The sequence below is a fragment of the Nannospalax galili genome, unplaced genomic scaffold (genome assembly GCF_000622305.1).
Source record: "Nannospalax galili isolate Female #2095 unplaced genomic scaffold, S.galili_v1.0 scaffold96, whole genome shotgun sequence".
Lineage (NCBI taxonomy): Eukaryota > Metazoa > Chordata > Mammalia > Rodentia > Spalacidae > Nannospalax > Nannospalax galili.
In genome coordinates, this window is record NW_008342018.1 from 6049165 (window position 1) to 6060868 (window position 11704).

The window sequence follows — 11704 nt, forward strand, 5'->3', positions numbered from 1 at the left end:
CAAGGAAGATGCCTGGAGGGCATCTCAGGAAATGGCAGGTCCCAAAGCATAGCAGACTGAAAGGTATAAAAGCATAAACTGGATTTGAACAAGTATCCTTGAAAAGAGTGTTTCTAGGGCACCCTGCTTGAAAAGGGAAGTCTTGCAAAATGTTCCATAAGGATTCATTTCACTGTGCTCAGCTACCCAGATACTCAGATGTTGCAACGGAGGTTGCTTTGTTTCAAAGAGTCCTGACTATTAATTGGGCTGGCAATAGAACTGGGCACAATCTTTGTGATACTAGTTTTTCAAGCATACAGGATGTAATAGTTAAGGGGCCATGAAGGATTCCACTAAGATTGGAGTTTAGTGTCGAGTAGGATCTATCGAGGGGCAATTCGAGTGAATTCTACAGGATATTATGGAAATCGAGACCATGGAATGTCTGCCAAGGAAAGATTAGAAAACAAAGAATGCAGTCGGAGTTTGGGTAGGTAGGACGCAAATGCTTGGCCTACAGTGTTGGCGCGTTTTGAGGCTACTGAAGCTCCTATCCAGTGAGCATAACCCGAAACAGAGAGCTGCTGAGATTTTACTGTGCAATGGTATTAGTCTTCATGAGAAACCCACAATCATCCCTTAACAATGGAAAGGTAAACTGTGGCATCGCATTATGGAAGTATAAAATGGCTTCTAAATTCACTGCATCTGATGCCTAAAAATTCACCATGTGTCTAAGAAAAAACTTTGAATTCCAACTTCTGAAAATTGTTGTGTTAAGATTGTGGGGACTCAGACTGGAGAAATGGCTCAGCAGTGAAGAGCACTGGCTGTTCTAGGAGATCCAGCAACTTCTGGCCTCTACAGAGCATTACACCCACATGGTGCACTTAGCATGCATGCTGGCAAAACACTCATACACATAAAACAAAAATAAAACATTTCTTTAAACTAATAGCAGAGATCTACTTAATTCATTTTTCAATAAGAGGCATGATAAACCTCAGGGATAAGTGGTATAATGTTTTATCTCCATAAAAAAGGTCCCCATAGCCTCATGTTTTGAACCCTTCCTTCTCAATTAGTAGATCTTCCCTGGAGGTATGTTGTCCCTCATCCAACCTGTCTCTCTCCTTCCTGTTTACCATAATGCTACAGCTCTCCTTTGTCCAATACTCTCACTGACACGATGGACCTCTCATGCATGCAAGATCATAGGCTGAACCTTCTGAATCCATTAGTAAAATATGTCTTTCTTCCTTTAAGATTTATCTCAAGAATTCTTTCACAGTGACAAAAATGTATATAATCAATTACATTTTAAGTTCTAAGGACATTTTTCTTATTCACCAAATGTTCTTAATTTATGCTCTGTGTTATACCTATTGCTTAATTTTCATGCTGCATTTTTTATTTAGAGCTCTATTTTCAGTATGTATCCTATAGTTCAGAGGATTTCCTCATATGTTGGGTAAATCTTTTAAAATGTTTCATTTATTATTTTTCATGTGTATGTGTATATTGCCTCCATGTAAGTAAGTGCACCCATTTCATGCAATGCCTGTGGAGGACAAGAGACTGTTGAGTCCCCCGGAACTGGAGTGACAGACAGTTATTATCTGCCATGTGGGTGGTGGGATTTGGCTCAGGTCTTCTGAAAGAACAGTCAGTGTTCTTAACCACTGAGCTGTCTCTCCAGCCCCATCACATGTTGATTTACTATTTATGAGAGTGTTTCATAAAGAAAGATTCACATTTTCTCACGATACTGAGATTCTCAAATTAGAAAAATCACTTATGTGGATCATATTAATCTCTTGGTCTACTAAAACAAAATACTTTAGTTGAGTTGCTCAAAGGATGTATTTTTTTCCTCACAATCCTGAAACTAAAATTCAAAATTAACGTGTCGAGAGTTTTTCCTGGGTGTACACAGCCATTTGTCTTCACATCCTTTTCTTGGTACTTGTGCACAGAGAGATGCTGTGCTATCTACTGTTACAAGTGCTAGATGAACTGGACGACTGCCATTGGTGCAGAGAGAAACTGCCATAGCTCGCTCATATAAAGTACTTCCTCTGAGCCCATCTAAGATGCCCACAGTGGGGATGGGGCCTTCAGTATATGAATTTTGATGAAATGAATTCAATTTAAACACATAAGGCAACTAGTGACATTGTTTTTCAAGATTCCTAAGTCCAGTTTCAATATTTTTTCAGAAAATTTGTATTTCTATTGAAAATGTATCTAAATTAACTTAAATGAACAGCTGTTCATCTACAATTTGGGGATAAAGAAGAGGGAAAGAGTCTAGCTTCAGGTTGGCAATAGAAGAATATAAACTGTATTCTATATTTTGGTGTGTAGATAATCTTAAAATTTTAAGAATGTGTAGTGGTCATTTAGAAAATGAAAAAGTTCTCTGGAACTAATAATGGGGTAGTTAAGGTTTTCTTTTTTTCTATTATTTAAGATATTAATGCTCCATTAGGTTTAGGTATTAATACATAAGTCAGATAAGAAATATAATAAAATAATTGTCACAAATCTTTATCTTTCTAATGAAGATTGTGGAAGATAATATGACTAGATGAGTAAAATTTGCTTAAAATATCTACCAATTCTGAGCAGTCCCATACTTTTTTCTCTTCATAGATTAAGTTGAAATTTTAAATTTTGGTCATTATAAAGTATTTTAACCATGAATGTATCAAAGAATATAGTGAAACTAATTTCTCATATTTCTTCACAAGGAGATATTGATTGTGACTCTATGATCTGTCAGTTGTGAGAGGATCTCAGCACTAGGGCTACAAGAACTTTTTGGAATACTGTGAAATCTGTTTGGACCAGAGTGAGCTATCTTAGCGCAGGAGGCTGTACCCCTGACTATGGTGTAAGACTGTAGGATACTCCAGTCTAGAGCTGAACTCATAATCTCCTAACTTCATTGACCTTGGGATTCTCCCCAGCACTCTAGCACAGAGTTACTGGGTCCAGAACAGCTGCAACAGCAATGGTGCTTAAGAATCCAGTGAAACCACAAGACAACAAAGGCATCAACTGGCAGGCATGTCTCAAGCAGGAGGGACTGCACTGTATGCATGAGTATCTTTCTTTCCTTTGTTCCAAACTTAAAAAGTCTTTCTCATGAAGAAATCGAGAACTTTACAAGTGACTGTGGCAAGTGACAAGAGACTTCGTCTATATAAGGATTTCTCTCTGTGCCTTTCCCCCTTTTATAGCCCCATGCTACATATTTTCTTCTTTCTTGCCCAGAATTTCAAATCCCTATCTACGCTTTAATCTCTATTTAACTCTCTGGGCTTAGTTTGACTCTCCTACATTCTGTACAGCTTCCACATTTCTACATGTCAATATTTTTTTTTCCTTTCTTAAATTCATGATCTTAAAAAATAATCATTGTTTCACTTGAAGATTTTCATGAAGTACTTTATTACGTCCAAGTTCATGCATAAAAATAGTGGCTCATGAAGCCTTTGCATTTGTAAAGAGGAAAAACAGGTCTTCATGCTAAATCTGCTAAATGAATAAGGAAATGAGAACAAGCATCCATCAAAACTGGCAGTTTACTTTCTTCCTTCTGTAGCAGCCGAAGCAGCGGAGCTGCTCCCTCACTCCTCTGCTACAAAAAGATTTCCAAAACAGCACCTTATTCCCTCCCAAAAAAACATTGTTTGGGAAATAAAAAAAAAAACAGAAAAAGAAACCATAGGAAACGTGTGGTTTCAAAATATCTGTTTTGCAGGCTGGGCATGGTGGCTCACACCTTTAATCTCAGCAGATTGATATCTGTGAGGTGGAGAGAGGCCAGACTGGTCTACATAGTGAGTTCCAAGCCAGCTGGTGCTACAGGGAGAGTCTGTCTCAAAAAGACAAACAAACAAACAAGCAAAAAATATTCTGCGTGATTTCCTTGGAAACTACCAGAAGGTATTTTTTGTTAGAACAAGAGGTTAAATGAAAGGAAAGGAAGATATGGGAAGAGGAAGCTGAGGTGAGAGTAAATGTACTTCCTGGGGTGATGGTGATCATGTAAAGATGGCACATTTCAAATGCAGAGTCACATGAGCTCAGGATGGTGAGTTCTGGAAAATCTGTTCAACAATGGGCCCATGAGTACCTGTAACTAATATTCATAGAAAAAGCAAATAAAATTTCACTTGAGAAGACTGTTATTTAATTTGTTGTAAATACTCTTTCCAGTGATAGAAACTTTAGTGACTAAGAATTTTAAAGAAGATATAGGTGATGAGGCCTCATGATGTGATTCAAGCCTGCTTTAGCACAGGACCTATACACAAAGAAAAAATGTCTATCAAATAAATGATCTTACCTGTCTCCCCATTAAATGATTTACATTCTAACACACTTTTTGAGGACAAACTAACTGTAGAAATATAGGGGGTTTAGGAAACATGGGAAAAAGTTTATAATCCTTGCTGTTAGAATACTGGGCAAATAAGTAATTCAGGTGAAAAAAAAGCAGTAAGTACTTGATTCAAACAAAAACTGTGCTATAATTGTATTGTAGGATCACAAAAGGAAAGCGTACTCTGAATACACTAAAAGTTTTGAATAGTTAATATCTAAAGTAGAAGGAATTGGAGATATTTAAAAGGATAAAATATAAGAAAAAATACATAATCAAAAGTTGTCAGCTGTAAAGAATAAGAGGCCAAACAGTAAACATGATTTCTCCTTAAAGGTATGTAGTAAAATTTGAAATTTTAACTTAAATATTTTTCTCCTTCAGATTCATGGAGAAGCAGCAAAGAGCTGGCACCTTTAACTGGCCTTCTCCCTTCCTCGTGTTTCAGTTGCTTTACTGGATTTAGCTCTTTTCCTTTTCATTGATTTCAGTTTTTAAAATGTGGCTACTTTATAATACTTCCAGGTCTCACTAATTAAAGTTTTGTTTATAGCTTACCACTAAGAATTATTCAACCTGTCTAATATTAATTACCACTTGAGGCAATATAATACAGGCCTGTTTCTTTTAGAGTGTGGGAAACTTAGCACTGATTTTCCTGCTCTAGTGAGTGTAGTGGATATCTGCTGCCTGTTTTGTTGGATGAATCCCAAGTGTGCTATATGTGTAATGTGCAAGCAAGGTTAGCCCAAATGGATTTTTAAATATATTTTAGCCTCTTGTGAATGTGATTATATTGTATTTTGGGTATGCTTTCTTTGTTTGCATATTGCTTCCCTGTTTTGCTGAACCTAAAATGCAATATAGTAAAAGAATATTTAAAGGATTCTTCTGTGGAGAGACATTTTTGAGAGAAATTATGAAAGCTCAGTTAAATTTCTGATATCTGGAATAGTCACAAATAGGTTATACAAACACAGTCAAAGTTTTTCACATTTGGAGAGAAAGGACCGAAATCCACAGGTGCCACTTCAGTGAGACAGCCTCTGCAATTTCTTGAGAATGAAGAAAAGGTGAGTTGGGTATCACTAAGCGTAGTTTAGAATGTGCCATATGTTTCACTCAAAGCAAGGTTTTAAGAGAAAAACAATCCAAGAATATTAAGGAAATTTTAGCTTAATTATGAGTTGCATGAGAACAATGGTTGCCTGTTAAACACAAAGAGCTATTGCTTAAGAACCCTCGATTTTGCCAAAGCAATAGAATTATACAAGGTCAGCTTTCTATGATCCTCAGGGAAATTCCCTTGTCTTGTTTTATGTTATATAACTGAAAGTATTTAGAATTACAATGACTTTTTGGCCATCTACTATTCACAATATGTACACATGATACAAAAATGTGTTGGCTAAGGGGTGCACAAATAGACCCCTAATGTAGCTGTCAACTGAAGTTGTAATTCTCACCTTTCTGTCTCAGGTTATAATCCTTTGAATGATGTAATCGGTGAGAAAAATCTCAAAAATGATTAATTATATATTATTTATACATTTTATATACACATATAAGAGTTAAAAGGAAGTATACTCTCAAGTTTTGAGGGGTCTCATAGGATTTTAAGATCTCATAAAGGAGTTGAATATGAAGGAATGAAAGCACCTGCAGCTGTAGCATGTCCCCTGACGGGAGGCCTGTTTGTAGTAAATATTCTAACTCTGCAAACAGATTGTTCCCATTATCTAAAACTACTGCACCAGGGTACATTCTCACACATGTGGACTAATGAATGACCTGCACACATGCACACACACAAACACACACATACATGTGCACATACACATGCACAGACACAAACACAGATACACATGCATACACACACACACACACACACACACACACACACAAACCCAAATGTACTCTTCTAGAAAATCATAAGAAGATATATCCTAACAGGGAGATGATATTTCTAAATGACTCACTCAAGTAAAAGAATCATCTTACTCCATGAATATGGCAACCACCTCAGAAATACTCATAAAACTTCTTTAAAATCCACAATGCAGAAACCACTATGCTATTTTTCTCCCATACTCCTGGTTGGCAAAGCCTACACCAATCTTTCCATTGTACTGTTTGCTTTGCTTTGTGAAATAAACTTCTGCTTAAACTGTCTGTGTCTCTTAACCTACAAGAGCTGAGAGAAATCCTTACTCCATAACTGTATCAAAATGTATCCACTAGAACTCTGGAATTATATTGGAGTTATATTTGCCCATGCTTTATCTTGTGTAAACAGGACAATGGCAATTACTGGTCCATGGATTGCTACACTGATTAGTGAATGAATACATTATATGTACACTGAACTATTATTTGCATACACTGATATAAAGCTAAAATTATTATTTCCATCAGCAGTTAAGCAACTGCTTCTAAAGGCTTTGCAACATTGTATGTCTCAGGTGTTTTCATTTATTCTCCAAATTGGCATAGATGAAAAAAAAATCTATGAACTACAGGGCATAGACTTCCGCCTCCTCATCTGTAAAAAATATTCCTCCCTTTAATTAAAACTGGAATAAAAAATATGGTATTCTTGTTATTTGAAATGTGGATCTCCCAATCAACTTGTTTGTTTTGCAATATCATTGTTTGAATGTTTCTATCCATTTTTTCTCAGATTTTAAAAGTATTTGACAGCTTCAAAAAGCCGCCATATAAAATATCTAAATTTGTGTAGTTTCTCCTTCCAGAATTTTGAGTGATTCCACATATTTAAGATTTCTGCAGTTTTCTACATGCGTAAGCATGATAATATGCACCAATGAAAGTTTTGCTCTAAAACAAGTCTTTCCTCTGTAACATACAATATAAACTCAACATTAATAAAAAATGATAACACTGTCTTAGAAAACTGGTATAGTAATGGGAAAGAGGTATGATTATTTCGAGTAAAAAGATGTGGAGTCTGAACATCTTAATTATCAAGTGAAAACTGTCAGTGGCAGTTAAATTTGCATGTCTTTGCTCCAGCCTTCAAGTGGTACAAATCTCTTGAGAATTCCATATTCCTGTGCTTGTTAAAGATCTGATCTTATTTTTCACTCTCAAAGGGCTTACTTTGCTTAGCTGTATGCTCCTCATTTCCATGATAGTCATCTATAAGTACCCATAGAAGAATATAGCAGATGTAAGTACATCCTGTGGAAGACACATAACCATACTCATCATTTGTCAGCCTGAGTTCAACCCTAGAATCCCACATTGAAGGGAGAGAATTGACTCTTGAAAGCTCTTCTATGACCTCCACATGCTTGCCGTGGCACCCTTGTATACACACACACAGACACACACAGACACACACACACACACACACACACACACACACACACAAGAACACTCACATAGTACCTGCACAAAAATCATAAGCAATTTTAACAGCCAAATATTATTTAAATAATTTCTCACATAAGATATGTAGAGTAGTCAAATTCACAGGAAAAGAAAAAATGCTATGTGATTATGGGATGGATAAGGAATTCTTTAGTGGTATATAGTTTACAAGATGGAAATGATGTGGAGTTGTATGCATTAACTGAAAGTGTTTAACATTGCCAATCCGTGAATTGAAAATTGTTATGAACTAAATGTTGCTTATATTTTAACACAATTAATGTATTTTAAAAGAACAAAATAACAACAAAACCCACAATGTTAGCATTTATGACAAAGGGAGCCACATTTGAGCGTGTGCAGAAGAGCAGGAACAAAATGTTTAAGGAGTCTCAGTCAAGGAAGGTCAGAATAGCTTTTGGTGGGAGCTATTAAGAATTTTAATGTCACTCAAAAAGTAAAATAAAAAAGCATTAGAGAACTCTGGGTCCATCAACCTCTGCAGAAGATTCCATTTGTTTCTTAATTTAATCCTAAATAATATACACACTTATATGGTAAGTCTCTCTGTCTTCTCTCTCTCTCTCTCTCTCTCTCTCTCTCTCTCTCTCTCTCTCATCAAATCCCAATATTAACTATAAAGAAACCTATTGCAGAAAGTATGAGCTCAATATAAGGAATGCTCTTTATTGACTATGTTTGTGGAGTTAACTATGTAGAACTGGAACAGGAAAAGTCTTAAGCCATCATGACTACCATCCTCTCCACCCCAACAGGCCTGTTTTAGAAGATGAGAGAAAACAGATTCTTATAAAGTAGAATGGAATTTTTAAAGTAGGAATGAAAAGAGGTATGGAAGAATAAAGGAAGGATGTTATGGTTTGAAGGAGAATGTTCCCTTAAGTTCCAAGTTTTTGAACAGTGTGTCCCCAGTTCGTTTTAGAAGGTATGACCATAATTGAGGAAGTATGTCACTAGGGACAGCATTGAGAGTTTCTTAAGCCTTGCTAGATTTTCAGTCTCTCTCTCTCTCTCTCTCTGCTTCCTGTGCCTACTTAGAGATGTGAGTGCTTTGATTTCTACTTTGATCATGACTTGCCACCATGCCTCCCTCCCGGCCCCATGGCGGACTCTAATTTCTCTGGAATAGTAAGCTCAAATAAACTTTTCCTTCTACAAGTTCCCTTTGTCATGATGTTTTATCACAGAAAAAAAAGTAACTAATACAAAAGTTGGTACCGGAGAGTGGGCTGCTGACTGTGAAGAACCTGACCATGGGGTTTTTGCAGGAATGTGGAAGGATTTGAAAGTTTGAACTACAAATGTGGTTGAATGCTATAAGCAGAACTTTATAGGCCATCCTAGTAGGATCCTGGAAAATTGTAGTTCTGAACAATGTATTTTCAGAGGAAAATAAGGACTTAAGAAGCAACTAGGATATTTTGGTGAATAATCTGACTGCTGTCTACCCCTGTCCTAAGAGCTTGCCTGAGGCTAAGTTGAAAAGCCATGCACTAATTTCTTCAGTGGAAGCAACTCCTAGAGAGCCTAATGGAAAAATGAGGGTATGACTATTAATGATGAATATTATGCAGCTCTACAGTGAAAAAGAGCACAAGGAAGATGAATGTTGGAGCCAAGGCATGTACTAAAGGAGAGGATCCCTTTGATGAGATTTAAAAAATTAAGGTGAAGGCTAGTGATTTGCATTTAAACATTTTAAAAAGTATCTTCAGAGCAAGACCACTCCCAGATACAGCTCCAATTTGTGAAAGAAAAATGCTAGAGGGGTTTTCTGCTCCTAAAATCCAAAGCATAGAAAAACTAATAATATGGATAAAATAGGCCAGGGTTCATTCCAAACTGGCAGCCAAATTTGGCAGTGTTGTTCACATGGTGCTGGCTTTAGAGACATGAAAGATACAAGAGTGAAGGTGTCATCGGTTTTTCCTCTGAAGTTTCAGAAACCTGCTGAGGCCAGGTGGCGTGCAGCGGGGTCCCCTGAATAGAGAAGATCCGGACAGGCCAAGTGGCCCTGACAGGCCATTGCATGACACTGTGAAGGTGAAGTCTTGTTTGGCTGCGGAGACCCCAAAAAGACATCTGCCAAGGAAAGCTACATATAGGGAGTAGTACAAGACTGAGAGAGATGTTTGTTGCACAAAGCAGAGCTTGAGGGGCTGAGCCACTTAAGCCTTTTGAAAGTAAAGTCCTAGAAGGAAATTATGGAACTACTGGGTTTTCCCTGACAGTTTTTGGTCTTGCCTTGTTCCAGTATTTCCTCAGTGTGTCCCCAGTCCTCCCTTTTGGAATGGGAATGTGTATTTGGTTCCATTTTATGTTGGAAGAATGGAGTTTGTCTTTTGATTTTACAGAGGCTTACAGTTAAGAGACTGTCTTGAGTCTCAGACGAGACTTTTGACTCTGGACTGAGACTGATAAAAATTATGGGAACTTTTGAAAATGGATTAAATGTATTTTGCATTTTATGTGATTATAATCTTATGAGGGTCAGAGAGTGGAATGTGGTGGTTTCAATAATAATGCCTCCCATACATTCCAAGTATTTTGGCATTTTGTCCCCTTTTTGGCCTTGTTGGAGGAAGTATGTCACTGGGGTGGGTTTTAAGAGTTCTTCAGCCTTGCTGGATTTACAGTTGCTCTGGTTCCTGTGCCCACTTGAAGACATGAGCACTACACTTTCTCATTCTGTCCCCTCCTGACACCATGCCACCAGGACACTAACACTCTGAAACTGTAAGCGAAATCAACTCTTCCTCCTATAAGTTGCTTTGGTCAGTCTTTGTATCATAGCAGCAGAAATGAAACTAATACAAGTGAGGTTCTACAGGGAGATGTTACATAGCAACAAAGGATGTAGATTCCACAACTCTACATATCAAATTTAAAATAAATAAATCAGTGATTAAATATCAAGTCTATGTTCTTGAACACTTCCTGAAGATGGGCTCCTGTACTGTCTCATGGTCTTTGTAAGAACGAAAGTGCTTCCATTATCCTTGTATATTCATGCACCTCTCAGCAAGTATTTGCTCAATAAATGCTTCAACACCTGTGCAGGTTTGTTGTAATCATGCCAATTTCTTCTTGAACCTCTAAAACAGAAGACATTTCTTAAAAAAATATTCACCTGCACACAAACTGCCACTTAAAGCCAGAACTGTGGGTGGGGGTCACTTCTGTCATAGTAAGAGTCCACAAGGGGAAGCAGTCTGTACCTCCAAACCTTAGCAGGTTGCCTGTTCTTCTCCTGGAGACTTTTGATTCATAAACAAACAATGATTTCAATTTTTCATTTAATTTCTTCTTTCTATTTTAATCCTGTTGGCTATAAATATATGCTTGACTTCCTATAACCATTAATTAAATGAACAAAAAACAAACAAAATATTTATGCAATTTGTTAGTATTTTCAGGTATGCCCTTACTCTGACACTGCAGGATAAAGTAGCTTTTTAAAAAAGGCTACAGTTCACCTGCACACACAGGACAGCACACACACGCACACACACACACACACACACACACAAACATACACACATCAAAATGATAAAAACACTGCAATTTAGATTCTAAGACTCCTTATTTTTATGCTATTATATTAATTGTTGATTAAAGCAAATCAGAATATGATTGATTAACAAGAGGTTTCTGCCAGCTTAGAGAGCTTAGGGACATTCTCATCATACTCATGGAAGGTGATTTACCTTCTTCCATAATTTGGCTAGATAAATGTACTCAGTAGTTTTCACAAGAAATTGTTACATATCTGAATGACTCTGCTGGCCCTTCTTCTAATCCAACCATCCCTAAAGGTGTCATAGTTTATCGTTTACTATTCCTATGCAAACATAAACAAGTTTCACAATACAGTTTTCTCTGTAAATCATGTAAATAATATATATTTTTATAATA